Source organism: Lycorma delicatula, chromosome 2, assembly GCF_047948215.1.
Source record: "Lycorma delicatula isolate Av1 chromosome 2, ASM4794821v1, whole genome shotgun sequence".
NCBI lineage: Eukaryota > Metazoa > Arthropoda > Insecta > Hemiptera > Fulgoridae > Lycorma > Lycorma delicatula.
The window spans coordinates 65,597,877-65,615,567 of NC_134456.1; the positions used below are offsets into that span (position 1 = coordinate 65,597,877).

The 17,691-nt window shown below is 28.1% G+C and overlaps 1 protein-coding gene across 11 annotated transcripts in view; it reads right to left on the minus strand.

Annotated features, from left to right (window-relative positions):
* The window catches only part of LOC142318879 (serine/threonine-protein kinase MARK2-like), a 385,326-nt gene that overhangs the window by 357,734 nt on the left and 9,901 nt on the right, over window positions 1-17,691 (minus strand). For 5 of the 11 annotated variants that reach the window (XM_075355485.1, XM_075355486.1, XM_075355497.1 and 2 more), the window contains exon 2: window positions 16,189-16,276. The gene's annotated coding sequence lies outside the window, so the exon portion shown is untranslated. Of the gene's footprint in view, window positions 1-10,167; window positions 10,305-16,188; window positions 16,277-17,691 lie in introns of those variants that run through there. The other 6 variants (XM_075355493.1, XM_075355492.1, XM_075355490.1 and 3 more) reach the window with 4 other exon arrangements.

Sequence of the window (17,691 nt, forward strand, 5' to 3'; positions counted from 1 at the left end):
CAATTAGCACACATGCTGCCTACATTCATTATTTTTTTAATAAAAAAAATTAATTATAAATTTTAACAGTTAAAATACAATCAACTAACAAATTCATAATTTGATAATACAAATATTACGTTTTTTTTTTATCAGAGTTCAAACTTAGAAAAGCAATCTAACTTATGAAATAGTATATTACCAAAATATGAGGACTGCATCAAATACAGTTCATTAGTAAAAACAATAAGTAGGTCTTCAGTGATAACGTCAAAATTATTTAAAACTAATTATTATAATTAGTTTTTTATACTCTACTTAATACACAACTTCAAATTAGTACATATAATCGTTTTAGGTCAGTTACAGCTTAACAAAATAAAACAAAATTTCAGATTATAGTGACCAAGATATAAAATCAATATTCCTAATAGAATGTCATGAACAATCTCAACTGGGTTCTTGGTAATAAAATCTCACCAAGTTGGCTGCTTATTTACATCAACAATATTTTTAAAAAGAACCAATTTACCTTCTTTTTACGCTATAATGAGAGCACTATGGTAGATTGGGGATTTCACAAACTGAAAATTTTTTTATTCTTCAACTGCTTTAAAGTGGATAAAAATATATATATATAAAATTATATATATATAACCACTCTTCATATATAATTACCACTCTTCACACCATCACAACTGGCTATACACAATTTTTTTATAATTAATTTACTTGAAACTATTATTATTCTTAGCTCCAACAGTTATTTTTTGGTTTTATATTAATGACATCTACACTCTCAAACTTAAAATTGTACACATATTTAATACAATTTATTTAAAACCGTAGACAAACATAATATAATCAGATGAAGAATAAAGGGAAAAATTAAAACAATAAATGAATTCCATTAGATTTAATTTCTAAGATATCTAAATTTATGAAAAACAATTTTGTAAAGATTTGTAATAACTAATTTTTCCTTACATAGAATTTATGTTATTTCTTTTTACAAAGGCTTCATCCAGATTAATCTTTTTCACATTTTATTATTAGATTATTATCGACTTATATTATAATCTACAATCAATAATTTAAAGTAATACAAGCATAAACTGCTTCTTGTTTACAGATATCTTTTCGATATACGATTACCATCATTTAACATGTTTTGTTTGTACAAGAATGATTTTTTAATGCAATTACTGTTTCTGTTGGGTTTTCTAAATTCATTGAATGCTGAGATTGCTAAACCTCAATTTTCAGCATATTTTTTTCAAAATGAGAATCTGGGACCTACCTGCAACTGCAGATTGTGAAATTTATTCAAGACATCCATGTACAAACAGGTGTGAAATAATATTTTACATGTCAGATGTTATTAGCAGGTGTAACAGGTGTGTCAAAATAAAAAAAAGAAGGTGCACAGGCAACTGGTCTTGCTATTTGAGAATTCCATTTGTAACTACTGTCGAATTTCCATACTCGAAGACATATGAACTTAATTCCATTAAATTGTGTGGTCAGGAATTGAACATGTCAAAAAATACCACAGTTGATTGGAATAATTCCATATACTTGACTGCAAGGGAAAAAGAAAGTCTGTGACCTAAGTAAAATAACCACCAAGCTGGACTACTATGTAGTTGGAAAAAACTACATATAGAAAGGGTGTTCCCAAAATAAAAAGTTTTAAGAAACAGGTAAATGCTTTCTTGTACAGATGCTATATCAGTTGTTTTTAAAAAATAATGAATACAATTAAAGAATATATTCATAGTGAATATTGACAATATACACTGATTCATAACATGTCTACATAACAAACAAGATCAAAATAGCAGAAATCAATCATTTTTATAAGTCATAATTACAATTTCATAGATCCAGAGTACTGTGTGCATACACCAACTATTGCATATACTATCATTACAAAGATCTGTGAAATTGAAAATTAAAGTCAATGAGGTTAAAATTTACTTTGCCTGTATTTCATAAAGCTACATTAGCAGTGCTTATATAATGTAAATTTATGAAATTCAGGCAAAACAAATTACAGTGTAGCATAAATTCACACATGTAACAAAAATTCAGTTAAAAAAAACATTCATAATAAAGGTTACACATTCTTCATAAAACAAGGTTTATGAAATTTAATACTTTTCTCTGAAATACTCAATATACAAATTCATTCTTTGAACAAACGACTTCTTCTATTTTTAATATTATTATTTAAAATTAAAACTAACTGAATAGCACACCTAATATTCTGATTCTAGCCAACCATCATATAATTAAACAAGAGAAGAAAACTGTTAATTATATAAAATAATAAACTGTGTTTACTATTCATAACTACAAAATAACATACGAATTAGTAATAAATCCTAAACCAAAATAAAATGACACCCAGAAAAAACACTATCAGTAAATTTAAATTAACATAATGGTAGAAAAGGCAATTTACTTCATTAATTTATCATCACAAAAAAATAATAAAAATCATGATTCCCAAATTTACAGTTAAAAGTTTAAATTAGGAAACAGATCGCTTAGCTACCTGCTGTTCCTCCAATTACTTAAAAATCTTATGGAGTAGCATCCTAAAAAGAGAATGGTATGAAATAATAATACAATCCCAATAGCTAAAGCAAAGTTAAATAGAGGTATTCCCAATAATTTTTCAAGTTAAGTAACACTGGGAGTAGGTTTCACTGTATGCTGCTGGTATTTGTTAAGAGGCTAATGATTATAACCACACATTATTACAGAATCACAAAGCAGAAAAATGCTTAGTAAAGTGAATAATTTGTGAAACACTTTGATGACACATTATTATTGCTAATAAATGTTGGTATCATATATAATAATTTTTCTAAAATTCATTGTTTTTAATGTAAAAATTAGAACTGACATTCGTTCTTTAAAGTCCAGAATGTGAAATCTTAAAACTTTTCAACAAATATTAAGAAAAGATATGACACACAAATTTAAATGTAATTTGCTTATCTCCATGGCGGAGTGGTAGCGTCTCAGCCTTTCATAAAAAAACCCCTTTCACACCAGCCAGGCAAGGCACTTTTCATTTGCTACAAAAATTTCAATTCTATTTCCATATCCCACAAGCGTCAAGGTTATCCGACAGGCATTGAGCTCACAGTTTTATTATTAAGAAAAATAAACAATTTTCAACAAAATAATTTTATTATTATATGTAAGAGCATACCATTAAACTACTTTTCTACATAATTTCCACCATTATTAAAACACTTTCACATCTTGAGTAATCAGTTTTTCAATCCTTCTATAAAGAATGCGCTGCTGTCAGTAAAGCATTTTTTACATCACCATTGTCATCATAGTGTTGATCTGTGAGGGACCACTTGAGATGGAGAAACAAATGGTAACTCTGCTATAAGGTGTATGCTTCAACTGCTTCCATCCAAATAGTTAAATCAGTTTCACTGGCAACCTGCAGTCAAACATTGTCGTGAAGCAACAAAATCCCATGACTAAGCATGCCTCGCCTCTTTGTTTGTATTGCACAGTACAGTTCTTTTAGAAGTATCACAATAAAGTGAAGCATTTATACATAACAAGAAGTCAACCAACAAAACCCCTCTTTTTTATCACAAAAGATAGTGAACATGATTTTTCATGTTGAAATTGAGGTTTTAAATTTCTTTTTTGAAGGGGATGTGTGTTCCCATACCATAGACTGCTGTTTTGATTCTGTCGTGATATGAGAGACCAAAGTTATAACTAGTTACTAATTGGCTCAAAAAAAAAATAAAAACTATCACCTTCATTTTTAAATTGGATAAGAAAAGAGAGCAAAGTTTGATCACTTGATTTTGTGAACCTCTGTCAACAATTTTAGCACCTAAAAAAAACAGAGTTTGTAAGAGCCTAGATTTTATTACGATTTCATTCAAAACTCAATATACATATATATATATAAAATTAATGGTAAACCATATATTTTCTTTAATTTTTTCATGTTGTAACCAAATCATTATTCATGATAGAAGGACGCCCACTCCTTTGCTTATCATGCAGTTTACTGCTCCCCTTTTTCTACTGCCACACCCACTTTCTAACCATTCTATCACTCATGCTTTTTTAGCATAACTTCACTAATTTGTCAATGAATACCAGCTAATTTACAATGAATATCATGAGGATTCTCCATTGACTTGAATATTTTAAATGATAATATTTACTCAAACTGTAAACAAACATTGCTGTAATGGCATCTATCGAAAATCAATGGATACACCTCTTATATTAAAATTTATAGAAGAAAAATATGTAACCATTGGCAAATTACAGTATTACAGAAATAAAATAATATGTGAATAAAAGAATAATCTGTATGTAATAAAAGAATACGTGAATAGTTCAATAAAAGTTAACATTTAAAGTTCGACTGGTGAGACATTCACATCCACTGCACTTTTCTTCATAATGTTAAGTAACATCCTCATTAATTGTAACAATGTCCAAGCAAATATTTATAAGCACCTTGAGTTAATGAATGTAAGATTTGATTCATTCAATTTTTTACACATTTTTGACTGGATATTGATCGGAGAGCTTGAGAAATTATTGTCTGAAGTCAGTTTTAACACAGTTGTAGTGATTTATTACAAGAATTTTTCTTGAATAAAATTTAAGCAACTTTAAAAGTAATTAAGTTCATTTACCTGTAAACATCTTTGAAAGTAATTATATCCATTTAAATTTTCATCACTCTATGAAATCTTGGATACCTTGACATGAATCTAGATGAATTTGAACTACAAAGATAAGATGGATGAAACGATAAGCGAAAAAATGATAGACCATTGTGAAAAAGGAACTTGAGACTAAAAATGTATTCAGAAAAAATCCTTATGCAAGTTATCCAAGTAGACCTAGTTTAGTTCACAAATATGTACAAATACTGTATATTTTAAGAGTACCACCACCAGGATTAGGATCCTGGTGGTACTCTTATGATAGCGCCTGCCATTTTGGATAAATCAAAGCATATTAAAAAATTACAATACCATACATTTAATGATGAAGGGAAAATATGTGAAGTTCTTCATTTAAAGATTTTATAGTTGCAGAAATTCTAACTGTAACAATGAAAATGAACTTCCTATATACATAATACTATTAAAGAGGGACACTGTTTATATATTTATCCAAGTAAATATTTATCACTATTTTTTTTATATATTTACCTCACAAACTACAAAACTGGCATGAAAAACTGCTAATTTGTTTGAAGCAGATGCCTTTTAAATAATGTATGTGAAAAGGCTGTATTAATACCCTTTGGTATCCTTCACAATATAATAATAAATAGATAAAAATAAAGTCCGATTGAAGGGAAAACCATTTATCATACATCCATCAAACTTTGAAATCAATTCTATGGGACCTGAAAATACCATCACTAGATATGAAAAGAATTTGGACTCGCTTAACTACTGGGAACTTCCTCAATTTATTAGAGTAAACATTCTAATAATGGCAATATTGAAATTTTTCTATTTGAAAATGCATCTGACATAAGGAATATCAAAATATGCTGTCCCATAAAAAAATAACAAAACTCATAATGTTACCCAAGAGTTTCAAGCTCCCTTACCTGAACCACACACTATATGAGACTCTAATCATCAACCTCTCTAAATTAATAAAAAATTAAATACTCAAACCATTCTATTTCAAAAAAGTGAAAAATCAGAAAGGAGAAAAGTTTCATGGATTCTTGCTCTCCAATGAGTTCATGCTCCTAGCCCCCTAATTTTATTAGTACAAAATTAACACTATCAATTAAAGATGTGCTCTAGCCAAAAAACTAAGAAACAACACTGCCTAGCTCACAGCTCCCCTATGGACATCAGGAATATCAAAATATACTGTTCCATAACCCTATGGGCAACTTGGGCAAATGCCCATGGTACCGAACACAAGCCAAGATCCAAATTCCACATTTTTCTCATAAAAAAATTTCAAACTCAAACTGTAATTTTGGAAAATTCATAATACTGTGTTGTAAACAATAGGGTGTTGTTTATAAGATTCAAGTTTTTGGTGAATTGCTCAAGGCTATAAGATGGCATTGACAAAGCACAATCACTAATTTGACTTTTTTTAAATTATTTTAAATTTTAATTTATTTTTACTCAATATTATCTAAAAAAAAATATCTAATATCTTTAAATAACTTTTTTTTTTATTTGGAGAGAATTTTTTACAATATGGGTTCATATAATATTTACAATGATGAAAGTAGTTGGTCAAGCTGTTTTGGATTTCAATTTCTAACCTTACATGCATCAACTGATACTGAAAATGTATATAATTATTAAAAGGTACTAATTTCTCTTTAAGTACTAATTTTATCTATTTTTATGCAGATTCAAAAATTGAATAGATCTATTCAAAACAACATTTTGAATAGATTGAAATTAATAATGTGGTGTTTTTCAAATAAAAAAAAGGTATGTATTTGTAAATTTCTCTCTAAACTTTTATACATATTTTAACTTATAATGTTTGCGCTTTGTGATTCAAAATTTAAATTACTAATTGTACATTATTTGAATTTTTCAATATCGCAGGGCCAAGAAGAGAATTTATGAATCAGGGACTCAAAAAAGGAAGAAGCAAAAAGAAAGAGAGCTGACCTAAGTAGAGAACAAATGTTAAGCAGTTTTTTGAAAAAACCTGAAAACCAAGTGGATGACAATTCACTTTGTTGGGAAATTTCAGGGGAAAATAGTCTCCCAGGCCCATCACAGTTGGATACTGATATTTCTACTGATCCAAATTATATTCTAGATACACTTAACAGTAATAGTCATGATTACACAGTTAAGAGTGATAACACTACAATATGTGAAACATATCCCAGGGATATTGCATTATGGCCAAACGCAATAACTGAAGGTTTTATTGAGTTTTTTATTCATGAAAAACCACAAAATTTTGGTGATATTGAAAAGCTAAGTCAAAATTTCTAAAATGATGGTAAAATCATAACTCGATCTTTGAAGAGCTCGTATTTTTACCTAAGACTAACAGAACAATGGAAAAATGACAGTGGATTATATTTATTAACCACAAAATAAGTTTACTGTTTTGTTAGTAAACTGATATTCTAAAGAAACACGACGAATCCAAAGTTCACAGAGAAAAGATGTGTATTTATGTAAAGCGATTGCAAAGCGTAGGAGAATTGACCATGAAATATTAGAAGCATATGAAAAGCAATCAAATTATTGGCGTAATGTTTTAATGAGAGAAGCAGCAATTGTTAAATTATTATCATCATTGGGATTGGCTTTTCAAGGACATGAAAGTAGTTCAAGAAATTTTCTAAGCTGCTTAGAATACCTCGCTACTTTTGAAGTGTTTTTGAAAAAATCATTTGGAGAATTATGGTAAATGTGGCCAAGGACATGTAAATTATCTTTTTAATACTATCTGTGATGAATTTATATATTTAATGGCGTCTAATGTAAAAAGTACAATTTGTAAAGAAATCAAACAAGTAAAATACTTTTCACTCATTGTTGATTTAATCCCTGATATTAGTCACACTGATCAATTGTCAATTATAACAAGATATATAGACAGAGAAAATAAAATACCGGAAAGATTCTTTCATTCAAATCAAAAAGCATGAAGCTATCTGGAAAACATCGTCATATCAAAGTTGTCAGAGTAAGGACTAGATATTTAAAGTTGTACAGGTCAGTCACATGAAAATATAGCCACTATTTCCGGAGTATATAATGGATTGAAAGCTAAAATTAAAAATCACAGCAAAACTGCATTCTTTGTACCCAGCGCAGCTCATAGCCTAAATTTAGTGGGTAAATTCTGCAGCAGATGTTTACTCAAGGCACTTAAATTTTTTGATTTTATTCAAAATTTATTTTGGAAGAGGTGGAATATTTTGCAGAATGAAATATTACACTAAAACAAATTTCTGAAACAAGATGGTCCTCAAAAGCAGATGCAATTTTAGCTGTTACGATAAATTTTTTGTCAATTAAAGAGACTTTACTTACAATTTCTAATGATACTAATGAAAAACCCTTAACAAAGTTAGAAGCTGAAAAGCTGCATGAACAATTCGAAAACTTTGAAACCACACTTTTGCTTTTCATATGGAATTCCATACTGCAGTGACTGAATGCAACCCGCAAAAATCTGCAAAATAGAAATTGTGATTTGCAAACTGCTGTATATCTTTTAAAAGCACTATTGTTTTATATTTCTGAAGATATTAAAAGCAACAAGGGTTTCTTTAATAATGTTGAAATCGAATGCTTCTCTTTGACAAACAATATGAATTATGAATCACAGAAGAGGAGAAAAGTTAAACGAAAATTACACTATGTTGAAAGTGGAGATGATGCTGAAAATGTGCAATTAAGTTGCAAGCAAGGTTTTACTGAAAATTGTTTAAATGTAATTTGTGACCAATTGCTGTCAGAAATTCAAACACGTATTGTAGCTTATCAAAATATAATTATTTTGTTTTACTAAATGTTAACTTGAAAGAAACTTCATCAAATGAATATGACAAATGTCTTAAAAACTTAATGTTATCATATTCAAGTGACATTGAAAGAAACTTTTTAATGAAGAACTAGCCCGCTTCTTGGAATTTATCAGAAATTAAAATTTGTCAGAATTTGTCATACATTAGAAATGTATGAAACCATACAAAGAGGACTTACTTCAACATTTGGAAATGTTGAAGTAATTTTAACAATATTTCTAACGATTCCAGCTTCTACTGCATCACATGATGCTCTTTTCAATGTCCTTAAAAAATTAAGAACTATTTAAAAATACTTTGGGGCAGGATAAACTGTCAAATTTATCCATATTATTTATTGGAAGTGATGTAACAAATTGTATTGATTTTAACAAACTAATTAATAATTTTCGCCTAAATATAAATATTTAAATAAATATTGCAACCATATATGCATTAGATTTATAATGCTCTTTATAAATGTGTGTAATTGTCTACCAAATAATTTGTATTTTTATGTAAAATTTTTCATGCATGAAGGAGAATTTCACTTTTTATGCAATAATAAATATGTAAATGTTTTTACAATTGTTTAATTTTTTCCAACGTGAAAGTTGTTTAGCTGAGGTTAAGGGCCCTGAAATTCTATTTTTCCCAAGGCCTCAACTAGTTATAATGCACCACTGCTTGGCTCCCTTCAATTCAAAACTAAAAACTTGGGATACTCAAACCCTGCTTCCTTCAAGTACCATGTTTATTGGGGAAGAAGGAGTAAAAACTTGATACAGAAAGTTTGAAACATTTTCCCATCCAGTTACTCTTATGATTCTAAAGCCATTTTAATTTAAAAAAAAAAAAGTTTTGTGATAATTATTTTTAACCTACATCAATTTTCAAGGAAATATAAAAACTTGAATGGTGTCAAAGAGGTTAGAAAATCTTGGTTAAGCCTTCATTTATTTAGTAATGAAATCAATTATTTTCTGCCATTAAATTATCATAACTTTTTTTTTCAACTAATTTGAAGTAAAAATACTCATCATGTGTGGGCTCTACTTGGCTCTTTCAAAATCCTTAAATAATCTGGCAATCTTGCAGCAAATAGCATAGAATTAGTTTGCATAAATCAATACAAAATTAAATCTTCATGTACATAATCTTTTTCCACATTCTTTTCTTATCTTAGTATTTAAAAAAAATCTCATGTAAACAAGTCTTCATAAACATATACATCAATATCAGTTAATTTTTTTTCTCATCACATACAGCAGTACCAGGTTTAATAAAATCGGTTAGAGAATTTAATCATAAATCATATTTGAAAATTCAGTCAACATGAAATATTTAAGAGAAGACATTTTTCCATTTAAGAATTTTCAGATCTTTCATAAGCCATAATTTGTTTTGTCATAAAAATTATATTAGTATCTATTACTACATGACTGCCCAAAAAGAGTGTAATGTATTTAGGGTGTATGTATGTATGCTTGATTCACTGTAGCAGCTCAACTGCTGAACTGATTTAGATATACGATACCATGTGGGAATCCTTATGTTACTAGGAGTTTCATGGACTATATAAATATTTATATTTAAATAAATTTTTAAAGAATTTATACAATATACAAAATTGTCACCTTTTTCTTTCTCTTTCCTGTTTAGCCTCCGGGAATTACCATTAAGATATTACTTCAGACGATGATATGTATGAGTGTAAATGAAGTGTAGTCTTGTACAGTCTCAGTTAGACCATTCCTGAGATGTGTAGTTAATTGAAACCCAACCACCAAAGAACACTGGTATCCGCAATCTAGTATTCAAACCCGTATAAAAATAACTGCCTTTAATAGAACACTGGAAATCTCGACTTCCAAATCAACTTTGGGAAGACGTGCTCACCACTTCACCAACCCACTGGGGTTGGTATTGTATACACAAAATTGTCACCTGCACGCTCTTTAATTAACCTATATTAAAGAGCAATGTTCATCAGCAATGTTTTTTGGCACTTGTGTTTTTTAATTTTTAATATTTATAAATAAATAGGTCTTATAAACTTTTCTAGAAGAAATATTTTACTCTACTTAATATTTTAATATTAAGTATATTAATATACTTAATATTTTTAATATTTTAATACTACTTTTTTTACTCTTATAAACATATATAAATATTTGTATATGCATTTAATTTTAAGATACTGTGTAACACAGTTAAAGAACTCTTAGCTAAAGTCACAGAAAGATTATGGGTACAAAGCAAAGAAAGACTAAATAAAAAAGAATACAGGACAAGCACAAACATAATGTTGGCAAAAAAAAAAATTATGTATATAAGAAGTGACCAAAATAAGCTAATAATTGTAAATAAATAAATAAAGGTTCAGACAGCAACCAAAAAATTTTAATATCTTAACAAATCCATGAAGAACATTAAGCCTAAGTATTTTCTTACCGTATCCTATAATTGCACAAAACCTAACCTACTTAATCGCAAAATACTTAGTTTCAAACCTTAAAATTTACATTACAGATTCAGATAGCTTAAGTTTTGATATGTATATATATATATAAAATCAAAATATATACAATTTACACGTTTTAAAAAATTTAAAAGACAGATTCAAATAGCTTAAGTTTTGATAAATATATACATATATAAAATTAAAATATATACCATTTACACGTTTTAAACATTTGAAAAGACTTCTTTATTTCACCCTTCAACAAACATTTTTTTCATTTTTCTTCTAATACTTTCATAACTCAAAATGGTTTGCAATTATATCAAACTCCATTACTAACAATGTATTTTTTAACAGATCAAAATCATAAATACAGCTTTACCATAATTAATTTTTATTTATACATAATAAAATTATTAATAAAAATTAATTTCTTCAATTAATCTTCACAGAAAACTAAAAAAGTTAATTTTAAAAACATCACACTTTTACTAATTTCTAGTCAGTCTCTGTATAGTGTAATACATAAAACTGCTTCAATTGTCAAGGAACTTAACACTTCTAAATGACTTTCTTTCCATATCAATCAGAAAATTCTTCAGTTCTTTGGACACTGTGAGAAGAGACAGAGAGAATCTTGAAAAAGCCATTGTAGAAGGTAAGATCAAGGGCACCAAGCCATGGGAAGGACAGAAAGAAGATGGATAGACCCGGTCAGAGAAAGTCACTGTCTCTCTAACAGGCTTGAAGCGAGCTGGATGACAATAGATTAAATTTCACAAATAAATATTGTACGGGTTTTTAGGTATAGATAGTTTATCATTTTTTTACAACTAGTGACCTTATTGCAAAAAAAATATTGCACACAATACTACCAAAAAAACTCAGCCCAAACATTATTTTACTTCCAATTTTTTATGAATATTTTAAGAACAATTATTCTAACTATTAACTTAGTAAATGTTAACTTAAAATTTTTATGAACGATACTGACTGTAAAATTCAGTGTACTGAAGTATTTAGCTTATGTTGATTTTCAATCATCAATCAACATTTTGAAAAAGCCCAAAAATATAATCTAGGCTTGAATATGACATTATGGATGCTTTTTTTATTTTCCTGTAGGTGAAGGTCACCTATCTTTAAATGACAGGCGAGGTGTCCACTTTCACAGCTAGTCATTCCAACAGGTACAATTATTATTTGATGTTATTCAGTTGCCTTGTCATTTACAACTTCACTTCTGATATAAGACAACTGCAAAATGCATCAGGGGTATAATGATCAGTGCATCACTTTTTTGATTTTGATGATATTTGGTGTATGATAACTACCCACCTTTTAGTGGCAAAAAAATCTTTCTTTAGTAACAGACTATTTTCTAACTTGCCAACAAGTAAAAACAGCCATTTTCGTCACTTTTTCCATGAGCTGTAGCATTCTTATTTTACATCGTACAGAGGTCAAACAGGAGCTTTTTGGAGAGAGTAAAGATAGAACTTTATCTTAGTGTACTCAAAATTCATTTTATTACATAACCAAATCTCATAATGTTTACTGAAGTTACATTTACAAATTGTCGTTTTTTTGTAAAATAAATAATGAAGGGCTTAGGGTAACAGGCCTGTTTTTTACCTTTTAACTCTTAGGCACTAGTAGTCATAAAAAAAACTGGATTGTTACAGTATCCTTCATTAAAAAAAAAATGGCCGCCAAATAAGATTTTGAATATGTCTCATTTTTGGGGCCCAAAAACTACATGTGGAATAGGTGGCAAAAATCTGAAAGTTTTACAGCAGTAGTACTTTTGAAGTACTTTAAAACCATACAAAATTTATTTTGTTACTCAAAGGGGTTGATGAGTAATGAAACCAACAAAACTGCTAAAAACACTGTTCCTTCTAACCATAAACAACGTATCAAAAATACTGATGATACATACATTTTTAAGAATATAAAAATTACAACTAAACTCATTAGAATGAATAAACTGATGATTAATAAATAGTCAATTACAAAATGATAAATAGTCAATTATTACAGAATGATAAATAATAATTACAAATTGATAAACAATTTTAATTGTTTAATTCACTTTTACCTTATTTTACTTCTGCTAATGGAAGTTATGAATAAATCTTGCACTTTTTGATAATAAACTTAACTAATATAACTTAGTACTCCAGCCATTTTTTTTATTGACTAGAAGTTTTGAGCAAGTTTTTTATTGAGCGAGAATATTTGAAATATTTTCCACTTGAACCCATGTTTGATTATCCCTCAATAATTTCTTGAATGAAGATAATTTCACAATCAAAATTATCCCAGTTCTCTTGCAGTAATCTGAGCACTTCATTAGTGCCAGGAAATTTTTCACACTGTCACAGCATGCACATTTCATTTTCTATACCACATACCATGTTTGAAAGGAGAATTTTATAATCAAATTTTATTTTTAGAGCAGATAACATGAGTTTTACAGTTTGGTAGGTAGCGTGCACGTGCACACATACACAAGCGCAGAGAGAGGGGGGAGAGGGAGAGAGACTAAGTACCTAACCCACCAGCCAGAACATAAAATTTAGGTCTAAATCGACAAATTTTGAAAAACAATTTTTAAATTATACTTTTCTTTGAAGGCTGTGCACGATTCTTTTAAGTTACATAAGACAAGCTTTTTTTTAATATTAATTTTCTTCCTGTTATCTTTGTCTTACAGACACAATCCTTCTTGCCTGGCATCATTCGGCTGTGCTCAACATTCTGGTAAAAATCTTGGACACATTTAATATCATTTTCTTCAATTACATGACAGGGTTTCTTTTTGCAGATTTGTGACAAAATTAGCCACGCATCAAAAATCTTAAGTAGGATTCTGTACAGAAGAATTAAGAAGAGAGTGGACGAAGTGTTAGAAGAAGAACAATTTGGTTTCAGAAAAAGTATACAGACAAGGAAAGCAATTTTAGGGCTCAGATTAATAGTAGAAGGAAGATTAAAGAAAAACAAACCAAAATACTTGGCATTTATAGACCTAGAAAAGGCATTCGATAACGTAGATTGGAATAAAATGTCAGCACTTTAAAAAAATTAGGGTTCAAATACAGATAGAAGAACGATTGCTAACATTTACAGGAACCAAACAGCAATAGTAATAATTGAAGAACATAAGAAAGAAGCCGTAATAAGAAAGGGAGTCTGACAAGGATGTTCCCTATTCCTGTTACTTTTCAATCTTTACAGAGAACTAGCAGTTAATGATGTTAAAAAACAAGTAAGATCCGGAGTAACAGTACAAGGTAAAAAGATAAAGATGCTATGATTTGCTGATGATACAGTAATTCTAGCCAAGCTATTTTTTTTACTTTTGTTTTGTTCTTATTAATTTTCATGCAGTAGTTCTTGCATAGGACTTCATCCATGCCATTCATTGTTCCTTCTAAATCATTTTTACTCTCGGCTAGAATTACTGTATCATCAGGAAATCGTAGCATCTTTATCTTTTCACCTTGTACTGTTACTCCGAATTTAACTTGTTTTTTAACATCATTAACTGCTAGTTCTCTGTAAAGATAAAAAAGTAAAAGGAATAGGGAACATCCTTGTTGGACTCCCTTTCTCATGTTCTTCAATTATTACTATTGCTGTTTGGTTCCTGTAAATTTTAGCAATCATTCTTCTATCTCTGTATTTAACCCTAACTTTTTTAAAATGCTGAACATTTTATACCAGTCTACGTTATCGAATGCCTTTTCTAGGTCTATAAACGCCAAGTATGTTGGTTTGTTTTTTTTTAATCTTCCTTCTACTATTAATCTGAGGCCTAAAATTGCTTCCCTTGTCCCTATACTTTTCCTGAAACCAAATTGATCTTCTAAATATAATTTTAAAATACATTTAATACATCACAGCATTAACTAAAACTGTTTTAACACTTTATGTACAAAACTGATAAAATTTCTTCTTTTTATTAGAATTAAAATAGTATAATCGAAAAATCTTTATTACTATTTAGAAAGTTATATAATTTAAAAATAATTCAGATGTAACTTTTATTAAAGAAGAGGTTTTTTCAGATTAAAGATGTCCTGCCATAAATTCATTTCAATTTCCAAATCAACAATTCAATTTTATTATCAATACATATAAGATCTATTAGACAATACAAATTCTACTGATTAAAAATTAAACAAAAAGAATTGGGGTTCTTCCCTTACATGGATAAAACTATTTAGTGATGACATAATCAATGTGTTCTGACAAAAATATAGGGTTTAAGTCATAAAAAGAAAAAAATACTTTAATTGCACAATCCTTTTTTAAGACAAAAGATATAACCGAAAGTTTACATAAATATTTAGAACAAAATTTCATTATTTTTTTCTGATCAAAACACAAAACATTGTTTAGTTTTCCATTGTACAATGTCTCAGAGGTTTAAATTAATTAAAGATGTAAATGAACCCCATTTAGTAAAGGTAAAGGTAAGTATGTACAAGTATCATTTATCATAAGTATTATAATAAAACTATTCATAAACAAATGGCATTTAAATTTGTAAAACTTTTTCTTAACTCAACTGGCCAGAATGAACACTTCTTTGAATAAGGTAAATATCACAAATTATCAATGAAATCAAATGAATCAACCATGCCGTAATGTATTTTCTGTCACAATAAATTTTTTCACAAATGAACGTATATTACATAACACAGTTACATAAACTAGAAAATTAACCAAAAAAAATCACACCAAATATAAATATTAGTAATTGCATGGCATGTTAAAGAACATTACAAATATCACAAAAGCTCAGATTTAAAACAAAATAAAAACAAAAACAACATAATTGAATATAATAATTAAAAAAACTTGGGCTGAAAAGGCACTAATAATGTAGATTAGAATTGGAATTTCTGCAGTAAAGAATGCTTTGCTTTAATTTCGCAAAGTAAAATATAAGGAAAAGCAATAAAGAAATGAATCTCATATCTTGCGACTGTTAGAACTATTGAAAGTAAGACTTTATACAATAAGGAAATGAAGGAATAATTATTCTACGAACACAACACACTTCCACAATGCAATGACAACTCCTATTATCAATTGATGACAGAATTAATATCACAATCATAAAACTGGTAAAAAACAAAATAACAATAATATACAGAAATTATAATGAAACATTACATACCTACATGCAATTAGAAAAACTTATCAACGGACATTTCATAGACATCTGTTCTCACTATCTAGGCATTTTACTAGTTGGAGCATTCTACCTAAAAGAAAAGAAAAAAAATATTGTACAGAATTTCTCACAACACAATTTTTTTACTATTATTTACAGCATATTTAAAAACCTAATTATAAAATCAATCTAATCCTCTATATATTAAAAAAACACACATCAAACACTAAAGAACTATACATTGTTTCTATGAAAGTACATTTTTCTAAATTAAAAAATTATGAATACAAAAATTTTTTAAAAAATCCATGCAACAACATAAAGTAACATTGCAAATGTTTTTATCACTTTAATACTGATATAATGCACCAACATTAAGAATGACACACCTTTTCAACAAATACGATTTTACACACACACTATAATACAATTTTTAGCAAAATTTCTTATTTTATATATATATGTAGATTTTTTTCCTTCTAAGTGGCTGTAACAACACAGCGCAAATTACAGACAATCTTTAACAAGAAAAATCACTGTTGCTGCAATATTCTATTTCGCTCTACTGATTCTAACTTGATTACAAAATATTAAAAAAAAAAAATATCTCCATTACAAATTTCTCTTATTTGCATATACATAAATAAATATACAAACATTACACTACAATGCAAATATAAAAATATGATTAACAGAAATATCATCAAATTAATATGGTATATTAAATTCTATTATCTCAAATCACTTCTATTACATTTACGTTAACTAGTTATAACAATTCATCAAGCTTTTAAATATGATTCCATTTTTAAATTTTCAGTAACAGAACAATACAGAATGTTAAAAATATCTTATGGTCACTTTAATAAAGCAGAGAGTTAAATTTAACTGCAATTAACAATCCTTTCTAAAATTGATTTGATTTTTTTCAAAACCAATATTTATTAAAATTAATCTATAATCCAACTAACATATTTATAATTTCACATTTAACTTAAAATAACACCTGGAATGTAAAAAAAAAGGAAATAGCAGCTTTAATTCTATAAAAAGTAATACCTCAGGTTTTTTTAACAGCCATACTTCAAAAACTGAATTAAATTACAACTATGGATCACAACACATTATTTAATAACTGTTTCAGCCAAACAGTGTATAAGTGCATTTAACAGTAGAAATTAAAAAGATTAACTTTTTCTTCAGAAAATTATAGCCATAAATTTTATTAATGTGATAAAAATTATAGGATTTATATACAATTATTTTAAAAATCTCCCTCTTCATTAGTTGCAAATGTTGCTTTCCTACTGTTGGCAACAATTTACATTCTATCTATTAGTAACCAAGAAATTCCTATGTATAGCATTCTTTCTTAGCCATAATTAATAAACGATGCGCTGTCATAAAATACATAAACTGCTACAAAAATACAGGTTATTAAAATTTATGATAAAATTTACACTATAAAATCAAAATTTCTTGACCGACAGAAGCAGATCTTTCATC